At 38.0% G+C, this 14,877-nt stretch overlaps 1 protein-coding gene across 3 annotated transcripts in view; it reads left to right on the plus strand.

The window, feature by feature from the left end:
- The window catches only part of LOC124861391 (NACHT, LRR and PYD domains-containing protein 3-like), a 923,911-nt gene that overhangs the window by 355,118 nt on the left and 553,916 nt on the right, over positions 1-14,877 (plus strand). The gene's annotated exons all lie outside the window — the stretch shown is intronic.

The following is a 14,877-nucleotide window of genomic DNA, read 5'->3' on the forward strand; positions in this document are numbered from 1 at the left end:
TCACCCTATCTCTAAGGAAGTGCCCGGCCACCCTACGGAGGAAGCTCATTTCAGCCGCTTGTATCCGAGATCTCGTTCTTTCGGTCATGACCCAAAGTTCATGGCCATAGGTGAGGGTAGGAACGTAGACCGACCAGTAAATTGAGAGCTTTGCTTTTCGGCTCAGCTCTCTCTTCACCACAACGGACCGGCACAGCGCCCCCATTACTGTGGCAGCCGCACCGATCCGTCTGTCGATCTCCCGCTCCATTCTTCCCTCACTCGTGAACAAGACCCCGAGATACTTAAACTCCTCCACTTTATTCTTATATTTCAAAAAAGGAAAGTGGTATAAAATTGATTTTCCTAAGTCTTAGTCAGACATTTATTTAATTATGCCAAGAGCTTTCGAAACATTTTATTAAAATTGTTCTTTCTTTTCTGAACCTGTTCTCTTTTATTGCCATCTTTTCAGCCTTTCATTCCAAATTTGGCCTGCCAAAAATAATAAATGAAACATTTTACAATGGCTGCACGGTGATGCAGTTGGTAGCACTGTTGCCTTGCAGCAAGAAGGTCCTGGGTTCGAGTTCCAGCCGGGGGTCTTTCTGCATGGAGTTTGCATGTTCTCCCTGTGCATGCGTGGGTTCTCACTGGATACTCCGGCTTCCTCCCACAGTCCAAAGACATGCCTGTTAGGTTAACTGGTCACTCTAAATTGCCCTTAGGTGTATGAATGAGTGTGTGCATGGTTGTTTGTGTGTTGCCTTGCAATGGACTGGTGACCTGTCCAGTGTGTACCCCGCCTCTCACCCATAGACTGCTGGAGATAGGCACCAGCTCCCCCGTGACCCACTATGGAATAAACGGTAGAAAATGACTGACATTTTACAACACAGTCTTTTGTTCTGCATTGAACATGTGAGACATTAGTGGAGTTCTTACTATTAAACACTTTGAGAGGAAAGTGTGTTAAGTTGTGATGTTTAAAATATAGCATAGAGCCTCATCCTGGACCTTATCAGTACTAATATTACAGTTATTAATAACTGTATACGTATGGTATGTATTTTTTTTTATTTTTTATGTTCATCAGTGAGTGAGTTTTTATTTTTAATAAGAACTAAACCAAGCACTATTTAAATTAATAGCAACTACCAAAAATGGTGATCTCATTTTTAAATGTAATAAAGACTTACTTTATAAAAAAAATTAAATAAAGTCCCCAATAAAATAAAATATGATAAAAAAGAATAATAAGAATTTGGAAAAGCAGAGGCTTTAAAACCTCTGCAGGAATAGCACTGACACTGTCGAAAGTCCAGAAAATAACTTTGCATATGTTCCCGCGAAAGGCTGCATCTAAACTTCCCCTCACACCGAACATGTCAGATCTGTTATTTATAGATGCGGACGTCCTGAAACACTGACAGCAGCAACAGAAGTTAAAACTTGGCTGAACAGTGGACCTGTTAAAAAGATGACATCTATCAGATAGAAGATAAACCAATCCTCCCAAAAGATTTATACAACACAGCGGCTACAGTGACACATTGGGAAGACCCATGTGTCAAGGGGGAAATATGTCACATCTGGTAAAGCATTAATGCTACACTATAAATTTTTCTGACTATTCAAAGAATTTTTGCAGATAATGCATAATTTGTTGCAAAATCTGCAGGAGGAGTAGTGAATTATGGAAGCAAATCGTTACCATATTTCAAATGAAAAAACATTTTCAGAAATGCTTTTTCATTTTAAGAATGTGGCTGCATTGTTTGACTCATAAATGAAATTAGTTATCAATAATCCCATTTGCATTTTAATTTTCTTCTTCAAGACTGCTCATTCTTTCACTTAATTGAAATGAAAAAGAAAAATACTTTTGAGATTTATTTTTCAAAATATGCCCCAGCAAATAGATACCAAAATTCAATTTGAAATGTAAAATTTGAAAATGAAAAAGCATTTCCAGAAATGCTTTTTCATTTTAAGAATGTGGCTGCATTATTTGACCCATAAATAAAATTAGTAATCAATCATCCTATTTGCATTTGCATTTTCTTCTTCATGACTGCACATTTTATGCCATAATCAAAAAGAAAACAAAGCAGACATTGCTTTTTCATTTTCGTGGTCTGCCCGCAAAGTACTGCCCAGAACTCGAAAACGAAAAAGCATTCCGAGCTGCGGGCGCAGAAGAGTGACGTCAGCAGCCGCTCTTCCTCAGCTCCCTGCTGACCGAGCTACCCATCTTGTTCGGTGGGAGGCGCTGTGCACGTCTGCAGTGCATTACATTGCAAACGTGCTGAGAAATTGATTGAATTGCAGCAGGACCGAGCTCAATTTGTGGCAGTGGCAGGAAGAACTGGTAGTTCCGGTGGCAGGCTGTGGCGGAACTGCCACAGTCTGCCACAGGGTGGCACGGGAGGATGCCAGAAGGTGCCAGACCGGCCGTAAAAGCTTGCCAATGCGGTTGCCGCTGTTTTTGTGGAAGCTGATGCTGATTATCGGCAAATGGGATGTCATTATTGTTATAGCCTGTTACCTTTACATAATGATTTCATTATTGATTATTATTTAATAAACAGCTTTAGACCCATAACATAAGGTGATTGTATTTACTTGACATGGAAAATAAATAGCACTATGTGTTTGTGTTACGTGTTGAAAGGATGACGAAGATTTATTGCACAAACAGCCGGTTTATTATAGAGCATGAGCGGCTATTCTGAATCGTCACTCACAGAAAAATATAAATAAATGCTTAAAAACACGCTGGATGTCCCAGGCCATGAGGATGCCACCGGAACTACCAGTTCTTCCTGCCACTGCCACAAATTGAGCTCGGTCCTGCTGCAATTCAATCAATTTCTCGGCACGTTTGCAATGTAATGCACTGCAGACGTGCACAGCGCCTCCCACCGAACAAGATGGGTAGCTCGGTCAGCAGGGAGCTGAGGAAGAGCGGCTGCTGACGTCATTCTTCTGCGCCCGCAGCTCGGAATGCTTTTTTGTTTTCGAGTTCTGGGCAGTACTTTGTGGGCAGACCACAAAAACGAAAAAGCAATGTCTGCTTTGTTTTCTTTTTGATTATGGCATAAAATGTGCAGTCATGAAGAAGAAAATGCAAATGCAAATAGGATGATGTATTACTAATTTTATTTATGGGTCAAATAATGCAGCCGCATTCTTAAAATGAAAAAGCATTTCTGGAAATGCTTTTTCATTTTCAAATTTTACATTTCAAATTGAATTTTGGTATCTATTTGCTGGGGAATATTTTGAAAAATAAATCTCAAAAGTATCTTTCTTTTTCATTTTAATTAAGTGAAAGAATGAGCAGTCTTGAAGAAAAAAATTCAAATGCAAATAGGATTATTGATAACTAATTTCATTTATGAGTCAAACAATGCAGCCACATTCTTAAAATGAAAAAGCATCTGGAAATGCTTTTTCATTTGAAATATGGTAACGATTTGCTTCCATAGTGAATGTATCGCTGAGGAATGTACAGAAAAAGTATTCCCAAGCCTTCCCCATGTCTCCTTCTTCAGGTTTCAGGGGGGTGCAAACTAACAAAGTTTCAGAGCAAATCTGCATCCTATGTGTGAATTTGACACTAAAATCGAGCCGCTTACGCTTGTTTTTTGGGAATATTTCTAAATGGGGAATGGCTGAGGAAGGAGGAAAAAGAGGGGGAGGTGGATTGTTTAAGTAAAGCGCAGCTTATAGCCCAACTTTGAGCCATTATTGGCCTCTCCCCAAGATAGTCTGCGTTTCCAAATCGCAACCCCCCCATTAAGCACCAGTGAGTCCAGAGCTTCTGTTTTCCGGTGAGACTGATTTAATTTTATTGTATATTTTTCAGATCTTTATAAAAAATCATTATCTTTGCAATTTTTTTCCTGTAACACCATTTAAACCCATACTGACCGCTTCGGACAGCCAGAGAATGGGGGAATACTGGCTGTGAACGCCATGTTGAGGGAGAGCCTTCCAGTAACAGCATTGATACAAAAAATCTTTGCATTAATGCAGCTCCAGTTTAGGTGCAAACAGATGTTTTCTATGGCACTGAGGTGTTTCACAATACTACAAGGAGAAAGAAAAATAAAAAAAAAGAGGATAGTTTCTGCTCAGTCTGCCGTGGGATGATACCCTTCATCTCATTAGAAAATGGCGGGTATTGCACCCTTCCCCTCCCCTCCATTAAAAAAAATATGCAAGGGCATAAACCTCCATGGTAGCAAAAATCGATATCTTGCAAGAGATTGCTCAAATTGTTTTTATATTTCTGTTTTTCTCTTTTTGCATTGTTTTTTTTTAAAAAAAAAGCTTCAGCCAAGAATCTGTATGTTTTGTTGTTTGCACCACTTCCTAATAAATCCAAAAGGCTGGAGAAGAGTGACTTAATCGATCTATAGTAAGTCAAACGATTATTTACATGTGATCCTATTTTATTATGATAAAAACAATGTTTTAGTTTGCTTTAAAACAACTCATAGGAGCTACAAACACACCGTTATAGTATTATTTGGATTCAAAGGGCAACAAGTGTCTGTATTCATTTTTCCTGAACTTTTAATTGTGATCTGATCCAATTCTGATGCAAATCCTGCGCAGCATGGGGTGTAAAATAATCATTTGACAACTTATACTTGTTTTAAAATTGTATTTTACCACATTTATAGCTTACAGTTTAATATCAAAGTGTATTTATTTAAATGCCTTTTAAGAAATCTGTATTTTCCTATTTTCTGCCCTATTTTGCAGCACACGTTCCTGCTGTAGTGTGTGTTTTCACAGGGTCACATGGGTATTCGCAGGCAGTCACACATTGCAGCCACAGTGTAGCCTATATACGGCCATGCATTGGCATGCATCTCTGTGCTGCTCTGGTTAGAAAACTTTCCTCCTGCAGCCTGAGCTTCTGTTTTGGTTTACGGTTTTCATTTTTGACTGATGAGATAAATTTGTTTTCAAATTTTTGAAACACCTTAAATGTAATCAGGTTTTGCAATGTCATGCATGAAAAAAGTGGAAAAAAAACTAAATGTGTTTTTGCATCAAGTTGCCAAATATATTTCAATGATTATTGTAATTTAAATGTGTCATTTAAAGAATTTGCTTTGTGTTTAGTAATTTTTCTTTTTAAAGCATTTACTTACAGCATCTGAAACTGAAATAATATTTAAAAGTCTTAAGTGTAATCACCCGTTAACGTTATTCTTAAGTGATAAAAAAGCATGTATTTAGACTATTTTAACAAGTTTGTTTGGATCAATGAAGCTGTCATATGTTGTGCTAAATTTTCTTTTTACCACTTAGGGTTTGCAAGAAATAATTATAATATGAGGATATTTTCAAATTTATAGTAAATTCATTTCTCAGACTGATAATTTTGCATTTATGATGCATTCAGGAATCATCTTTAATGTGAATAAATATCCTATAAACCCCTCCAATATCTAGTTTTCATGAAACACTTTCAATTCCTATACTAAATGCTAAAAAATGTTACATTTTGGTTTGTGTGTCATCTGTATTTTCTGTTAATCAGCAAAGCACATAGAATCCCATGCTTACTATTTCAACATAATCAGATCAGAAGACCTGTTTTTAGGCCTTTATCCCTCACCAGTTTTTGTTTTAAACCAACATTTGTGACATTTTCAATGGCTTCCAACTGTCAGACACAGTCCTGGTAGCTATCTTCAATTTGACTACAAATGCATGATAAAGATTTACTGTTATACATGTAAATTGGAAAACATGGACGATAACTTCAGTGTAAAATTTTTGAATGAACTGATTTAGTTTGGAATCGGAATCCTTGTTTTTGCTTCCCGTCTGAGCATCAAGCTAAGGTGATCAAAAGGAAGTGGTCAGAACCCAGGTGGACCGGTCCATTCCAGGTCACCGAAAGAACCTCACATGCGGTGAGGCTCAAAGGTAAAGGTGACACCTGGTACCATTGGGGTCAGTGTACCGCAGCCGATAATCCACAGAAGTGCCACCTTCTCACCCTACAGAAGGGGCAGAATAATCTCCTAGGGGTGAGGAGAAGTCATCATACCCATAGGTTAGTCTACACCTTGGGTTCAACAATCTGCAAAAGTATTCATACTCACATAGGGGCAGAATAATCCCCTGGTATGAATCTCAGGCTCCAGGTCAGTCTACACCTGTGAGTTGAAGACCAGCATACAGCAGAAAAGGCGGAAGCGATTGAGTTTCTCTCTCACAGGGTGGTTGTAAACTGCCCTCCCACCCAGAACAGAACTGAATTAAAAAAAATACTGAACTAAAACTTTTGTGTCTCTGTTAATTTCTTTTTTTACAGGTATCAAAGATTATATTACTCATAAGTATTACCAGGAATAGTCATGAGGAGCAGGAAGGCATGCTGAAGATTTAAAGTTGCTTGAAATATAACCTGTGGGGAATTAGAGAGTGAAGTCTTATTAACAAGACTTCAAAAGAGGGAAATTGTTGGAAAATATTCATGCTATGCTTATAGGATTTGTATTGCTATGCTTAAGTATGTTTAATAATGTGTGTGTTTGACTTAGATTACTTCTGCCCAATGATAACAGATATTTTTGTATTTCTACATACAGGTCCTTCTCAAAAAATTAGCATATTGTGATAAAGTTCATTATTTTCCATAATGTCATGATGAAAATTTAACATTCATATATTTTAGATTCATTGCACACTAACTGAAATATTTCAGGTCTTTTATTGTCTTAATATGGATGATTTTGGCATACAGCTCATGAAAACCCAAAATTCCTATCTCACAAAATTAGCATATCATTAAAAGGGTCTCTAAACGAGCTATGAACCTAATCATCTGAATCAACGAGTTAACTCTAAACACCTGCAAAAGATTCCTGAGGCCTTTAAAACTCCCAGCCTGGTTCATCACTCAAAACCCCAATCATGGGTAAGACTGCCGACCTGACTGCTGTCCAGAAGGCCACTATTGACACCCTCAAGCAAGAGGGTAAGACACAGAAAGAAATTTCTGAACGAATAGGCTGTTCTCAGAGTGCTGTATTATTAGTAACAGTATAGGATGTCTTAGCTTTACCTAACAAATGAGGGAGAAACTTAGGGAGAACTCCAACAAGGAGAAAGAAATTCTCTACATCAAAAACAAGAAACTTGCTAACATCACACCTGATGGAGAGAATGAACATTTCTAATAGTTACATTTTACAGCAAACTATACAAACAAAATTATCTTAACAAAAACTAAAATAAATATGTTAAAATGGGTTTATAACAAATTAAATTCTACTATGAAAGATAAATATTTGCAGGGGCTGAATTCATTTATTTAAAGATTTATAAAATAAAAAAAACTAATTTTTGACGTCTTTCCAGTTGGTGAAGATTTTATGAAACAACATTTATAAATATTAAATCTGTCAAACTAAATAATATTATTTATCAAATTTTCCATCTTTTGTCCCTTATTAATATTCCATATTTGAGCCTTTCCAGGAAAACATATTAAAGTTTTTAAATAATATGTTGTTTTAGAAAACCCAGAATAGATCTAATCAATTAAAAGTTTTCTCTAAATCAAGTTATTCCAATTTTTTCTCCAAAGTTTAAACCATTAATTATTGCTTTATGTAAATGAGGAGTTGGGGTCTGATCTGAGTTATTTCTGATTAGATTAATCATGACAGTTGGAATATTATCAACCACATTACTGTAATCCTCAGGGGAACAGACTATTTTATATTTATTACTAAATTCCTCTTTATTATTGATCAAATGAACAATGGACCAAATGTGTTTTTCCATCCATCCTTCCATGAAGATTGATTTTCTTCTACTTAGAATCATCCTATTGTTCCACAACGGGACATTATGCCACTAAAGTCATGTTTGGGAATCATTTTCCAGTAAAACAGGACCTGTTGATGGAAGCAGAGAGCTTCATGGGGAACTTAGAAACCTCAAAGTCTCATTTCAGAAGTAAATCTCTGCCTCCTAATGAGTTAAATATGAATGTGGGTAAAGTGAAGCACATGTCCTCGCTACACCTTAGAAACGACTGAAGCCATCTTAGCTTTAGTCACCATTCATTGTTTCAGAGTCAGTCGCTTTTAATCCTCCTTCCTCAGAACTTTTCATCATGTCTGCTTTTCTCATATAATGATGTTTATTTCTCCAGATAAAATTAAATACGAGGGTTTTTATTTCTTTTATAGTGTTTTTAGAAAGCGGTGGAGAATAAGTGGAGTAAATTAATCTGGAGATTCATTCGGTTTTTGTCAATAACGATCTTCCAAATAAAGTTGAGTCTCTTTTCAACCAATTATTAAGAATCTTCTGGATTTTTCATTTGGTTTCTGGATCTTCTTACTGCTACCAGCTTCTGAATCCTTGGATATCCATATTCCTAAGTAACAAACCTCCTTCTTCACTGGGATATTATACAACATATTTTCCAAACTATGATGAAGACTTAAAAGTTCCCACTTGTTCAGATGAAGAAACAGGCCTGAAGCCTGGGAGAAGAACTTCACCACCTGAAGGGCGACAGGTATTTGTTCCTTATTGATTAAAAACAATGTGGAGTCACCCGCTAATTGACTGAGAACTAGTTTTTGTCCATCTATAGTAAAGCCTTCAGTTTCAGAGGTTTTAACAGGATGGACAGCAGCTCTGCCACAGGAAGAAATAACAATGGAGATAAACTTCACCCTGGTCTTCTGCCTCTTCCTAGATTGAATCTTGTAGCTTCAGGAAGGGAAACAGCTGTTTATATCTGTGTGCAGCATCCTAATTGGATCCAGAAAATATTCTCCAAACCCAAAATGTTTGAATGGATCATAAATGAAAGGATGTTGAACTGAATCAAAACTTCATGAAAGTCCAGAAATAAGATCTAAGCATCGTCCTCAACTAGATGACTGTAATCTAGAAGATCTGAGACCAATCTGATATTATTATCAATGAATCTTCCTTTCATCAATCCTGATTGGGAGTTACTTCTAATAGCTGAGAGCCTGATTTGAACCTAGAAGCCAGAGCCATAGTAAGAAGTTTATAGTCTGTATTGAGAAGAGTAACAGGCCTAAAATTATTTCATATTCTTTCATCTTTTTCCACTTTAGGAATTCATTTATTTTGTCTTGTTTCATTGTTGTCATCAGTTCCTTTTTACTAAAACTTTCTTTAACTGCATCAAATATTAAACCTTTTATTTCTTCCCTAACCTGCTTGTAGGAACTAGCAGTGAACCCGTCTGGACCAGGAGAACCATCAGAACCATCAGATGCTATTTTGAGAAGAACATCTAATTCTGCTCATTTGAAACTTTCTTCAGAGGTTTTTGAATCTTCATCAGTTTCTGGGATCTCGTCTTCTATCTGAAACAAACATGTTGAACGCTGTTCACTATAAGAAGGGGAATAAATGTTACTCTAGAAATTATAGATTTCTTTAGATATTGTTTTTGTGTTAGTACATTCCTCCCCATTAATCAAAGTACAAGAAATTACATTTTTCTCTCGTCTTCGTTTTTCCAGATGGATAAAAAAGGAGGAATTTTTTCCCATCTTCTGTCCACTCGACCCTTGATCTGACAAATGCTCCTTGGGCTTCATTAAGGTAAATCTGGTCTAATTGAGTCTGTAGATCAGATATTTCTATCTTGTCGTCTTCTGATCAATTCAGTTTAGAGGAATAATCCATCAATGTTTTAACCAAACTGTTTTCCTTCTCCTTTTTATCCAATTCTAGTCTTTTAATAAAGATAATTCTCATTTTTGTATTTGGTATAGTTGTTATTATTATGAATATTTTGGATCAACTCTTTAATTTTCCAGCTATATCTCTCATTATTTAAGAGGATGAGTTGAACTTCCAATAATCCTGGTTTCTTCTGGAGAGTCTGATTAGAAATGGTCCAGCTTGTTCTACAGTGATCTCTTAGGGGGCTTCTAGAAATATTAGTATTAACATTGAACTGCATCATGGAGGCAGAGACGAACCAATAATCAGTTCTAGATTTAGCGTTTCCATCAGGTTTGATCCAAGTAAACTGTCTTATGTCAGGGTTACTGACTCTCCACACATCCAACAAACCATTGCTGTTTAGAAAGTTTCCAATAACTGGGTTCTGATGACTCTGTGAAAACTCTGAGGAGCATCTATCCATGCATTCATCTGGAACTATATTAAAATCACCACCAACTACCACTAGATCCCTAAAATATGTTGTTTTCATCTCTTCTATAACATTTGTCATTTGCTGAAGCCAAGTTCTGTTTCTAGGTTCGTTGTTGTTTCCATAAACATTGATCCAAATAAAAAAGGCTTCTTCTATTTCCAGACTCAGGCGACCCAGTGACCTTCATCATCCTTCCTTTCTGGAACAACTTCATCAGGAAACTTAGGAAAACAAATAGCTGCTCCTGCCAAGCGACTGGATCCATGACTGAATATAATTTAGTCTCCTCATTGTTGGAACTAAAGTTTAACCTCAGACTCATCAGGATGAGGTTCTAGTAGGGTTCTTGGTGCTCTTCATCTGGTTTCCGGGTGAGTTTACTCCACTAAAACGTTTCCAAAGTGGAGATTCAACACTTCCATAGAAACTAATCTGGGACGCTGCTCGCAGCTTCAGATGAATGCGACGCTCCGCTCGCCTGACCGTCCTCTGGTGGCTTGTTGGAAGATTTGTACATGAATTATCTTTGCTTAGTTTAAAAAGGTTCTTTATCCTAATGATTTACTATTAAAATACATTTTCATTTCCTTAGTTTGGTGAACTTTGATAGAAGTGGTTTGAATACTTTTCACATTTATTTTCTAAGTACTTTAATGAACTATTAACAGAATTGTCATCTTATCTTAGAGTTGCATTTTGGTGGTTGCTATGCAGACTGAGCAGGAACTTGTGTGTAAGTGGAAGAGTTCTGTTCGCATCCCAGCCAATCTTCAATGCCAGATGTGGATGTATCAGTATCTGGGCAGAACCAGTTTAAAAAAAAAGTTCAAAACTACTTTTCAGATTCAAGTTTGTTTTTCGGCTTCAAACTTCTGGCCCTGTTTTGACGTGGGGGGCGGGACCTCAGATCACATGACTGACAGCTCAACACAGCAGCTGAGCAACATATTCCCAGCTGTTGCATTCAGGGACCGTGGGAACTGGAATTATCTGTAATACATCATCCATATTCTATACAGGTCCTTCTCAAAATATTAGCATATTGTGATAAAGTTCATTATTTTCCATAATGTAATGATGAAAATTTAACATTCATATATTTTAGATTCATTGCACACTAACTGAAATATTTCAGGTCTTTTATTGTCTTAATATGGATGATTTTCGGCATACAGCTCATGAAAACCCAAAATTCCTATCTCACAAAATTAGCATATCATTAAAAGGGTCTCTAAACGAGCTATGAACCTAATCATCTGAATCAACGAGTTAACTCTAAACACCTGCAAAAGATTCCTGAGCCCAAAATTCCTATCTCACAAAATTAGCATATTTCATCCGACCAATAAAATAAAAGTGTTTTTAATACAAAAAACGTCAACCTTCAAATAATCATGTACAGTTATGCACTCAATACTTGGTCGGGAATCCTTTGGCAGAAATGACTGCTTCAATGCGGCGTGGCATGGAGGCAATCAGCCTGTGGCACTGCTGAGGTCTTATGGAGGCCCAGGATGCTTCGATAGCGGCCTTTAGCTCATCCAGAGTGTTGGGTCTTGAGTCTCTCAACGTTCTCTTCACAATATCCCACAGATTCTCTATGGGGTTCAGGTCAGGAGAGTTGGCAGGCCAATTGAGCACAGTGATACCATGGTCAGTAAACCATTTACCAGTGGTTTTGGCACTGTGAGTAGGTGCCAGGTCGTGCTGAAAAATGAAATCTTCATCTCCATAAAGCTTTTCAGCAGATGGAAGCATGAAGTGCTCCAAAATCTCCTGATAGCTAGCTGCATTGACCCTGCCCTTGATAAAACACAGTGGACCAACACCAGCAGCTGACACGGCACCCCAGACCATCACTGACTGTGGGTACTTGACACTGGACTTCTGGCATTTTGGCATTTCCTTCTCCCCAGTCTTCCTCCAGACTCTGGCACCTTGATTTACGAATGACGTGCAGAATTTGCTTTCATCCGAAAAAAGTACTTTGGACCACTGAGCAACAGTCCAGTGCTGCTTCTCTGTAGCCCAGGTCAGGCGCTTCTGCCGCTGTTTCTGGTTTGAAAGTGGCTTGACCTGGGGAATGCGGCACCTGTACCCCATTTCCTGCACACGCCTGTGCACGGTGGCTCTGGATGTTTCTACTCCAGACTCAGTCCACTGCTTCCGCAGGTCCCCCAAGGTCTGGAATCGGCCCTTCTCCACAATCTTCCTCAGGGTCCGGTCACCTCTTCTCGTTGTGCAGCGTTTTCTGCCACACTTTTTCCTTCCCACAGACTTCCCACTGAGGTGCCTTGATACAGCACTCTGGGAACAGCCTATTCGTTCAGAAATTTCTTTCTGTGTCTTACCCTCTTGCTTGAGGGTGTCAATAGTGGCCTTCTGGACAGCAGTCAGGTCGGCAGTCTTACCCATGATTGGGGTTTTGAGTGATGAACCAGGCTGGGAGTTTTAAAGGCCTCAGGAATCTTTTGCAGGTGTTTAGAGTTAACTCGTTGATTCAGATGATTAGGTTCATAGCTCGTTTAGAGACCCTTTTAATGATATGCTAATTTTGTGAGATATGAATTTTGGGTTTTCATGAGCTGTATGCCAAAATCATCCGTATTAAGACAATGAAAGACCTGAAATATTTCAGTTAGTGTGAAATGAATCTAAAATATATGAATGTTAAATTTTCATCATGACATTATGGAAAATAATGAACTTTATCACAATATGCTAATATTTTGAGAAGGACCTGTATATGTGTGATTGGTTTTGAAAGATAACCAGCTTCACCGATAGAAGCAGCTTACGTGAAAACAGGACGCGGATCTCAGAGGAGAAAATATGATCTTGACAGATTTGCACAGCATTTTAAGTCCGTCTTGGAGATTTCCAATGCTCTCAACATCAAGCAAAAGAACCGCTAAACTAAGCAGCAGGAATGAAACCAGATGCAAAACGAGCCGGTATTTTCCGAATATTCTTGCATAATTAAGCCTGGACTTGTTTTCACATGGACTGGACTTGGGTTTCGGTTTCTGGTGCATTTTTGATTAAAACGTGTTTGGTCTTCATTTAGTGAAGTGACTCACAGCCAGGGTCAAACTGGCATACGGGGCAACCGAGGAAATCCCTGGTGGACCGCAGGCTTAATGAGACGGTGCTTCACTTCAGCCCGTGAATTGAGCGCAGCAGAGCTGATCTGCCTGTTCTGGGTGGGCCAGTGACTTGAATCTGAAAAGTAGTTTTGAAGGTTTTTTTTCAGTTGCAAAACTTTTTTCAAATTATTTGGGGGAGGTTATTTTTCAGGTTCAAATGTTTTTCTTTTGAACAAACTTTTATTTTTCAGGTTTAAATGTTTTTCGTTTGAACAAACTTTATGGCCCCAGTTTAGCTCCATATTAAGTCTGCATGCAGCCTCCAGCTCGTCTGGGGAACCAAAATCCTCCACAGTAAAATTCTGTATAGCAGCGGGACTCCGGACTTTGGACCAACGTGATCCCGAATAGAAGGTGTGATTGAACGCATGAGGTAAAAAGCTGTTGTGGAATTTTCTTATCAAAGTGGGTAGAAGTTGACTCATAACAAGAGAAAATCCGGACTTTGTCTTATAAGTTTTATTCAAAGGCATTCAGCGTTTGAAGGCCCTGACACTGAGGTTAGTCAGTGAAACAGAGCCCCGATCAACATTTACACACAGTATTTATACCAGAACATGACAGTGTTATCTCAACTGCAAAGAGTTTTAGAAATATGGCCCCTAGACCCTCCCCGGGTCAGAGTTAACAAAGTTATTTATGAGGGCACCCATCTACCTTCCCTTGAAATATACACTTCAGGAAGTGTTAACCATAAAACTCTCCAGCATTTGAATTTAGAGTCCATCTGCTCTAAATAACAGAACACTATTAAAACACAGATGTCAGAGGAGAGAGGTGAAGGGAATATCAGAGCACTTTAAAAGAATTTTCCATTACAAAGCTAAACCTGGGTAAAACGCAGGCAGATGGGCCTGACGTCCGCGGTGAAAAAAAAAGAGCTCTAAAAAGAAGTGTTGCGCAAATAGGAGTCTTAAATGACCGCCAACAGGGTGCGGTCGCTCGGAAAAGATTCAAGATTCTTTCTTCTCATTATTTCACCATAATGACATGTTGTTGAGGCTCGGCTCCACAGATACACATGAATTTCATAGACATATTTAAAAACACTTGCAGAATTTAACCAGAAATTAAACAACACTTTCAGAAAACACTTATAGAAAAAGTGAACATATGTGCATTGAATGTGGCATGTAGTATTTAGTATTTACATGAAGTGTAGCTTGTGCTAAAACAGTCTAAGATGGGCTGGTGGTTTGTTTCATTGTCAGCAGGGATGTTTAATGTCTGCCTGCAGGAGGACAATTACCTTCACTGCTTCATCAAAGAAACTATTTCTGAGTCTATTTGTTCTTGCTGTGATGTTTCTGAATCGTTTTCCTGAAGGAAGTGGGACACACAAAGCAAAGTTAGTGCAGATAAGTGATCAAAAGTTTATTTTTACTGCTATAGTTTAAAATGTAAATTTGCAGATATTTATGACAAATGACGAAAGCGTGAAACCGACACTTTCACGGTGAGAACGTCGCAAGTTTTATAAGGAGAGAAGGATAAACGAGACACAGCTTTGCTGTAATATTGACCATACAAATATAACTGTTTTATTTGTCT

The sequence above is a fragment of the Girardinichthys multiradiatus genome, chromosome 24 (genome assembly GCF_021462225.1).
Source record: "Girardinichthys multiradiatus isolate DD_20200921_A chromosome 24, DD_fGirMul_XY1, whole genome shotgun sequence".
Lineage (NCBI taxonomy): Eukaryota > Metazoa > Chordata > Actinopteri > Cyprinodontiformes > Goodeidae > Girardinichthys > Girardinichthys multiradiatus.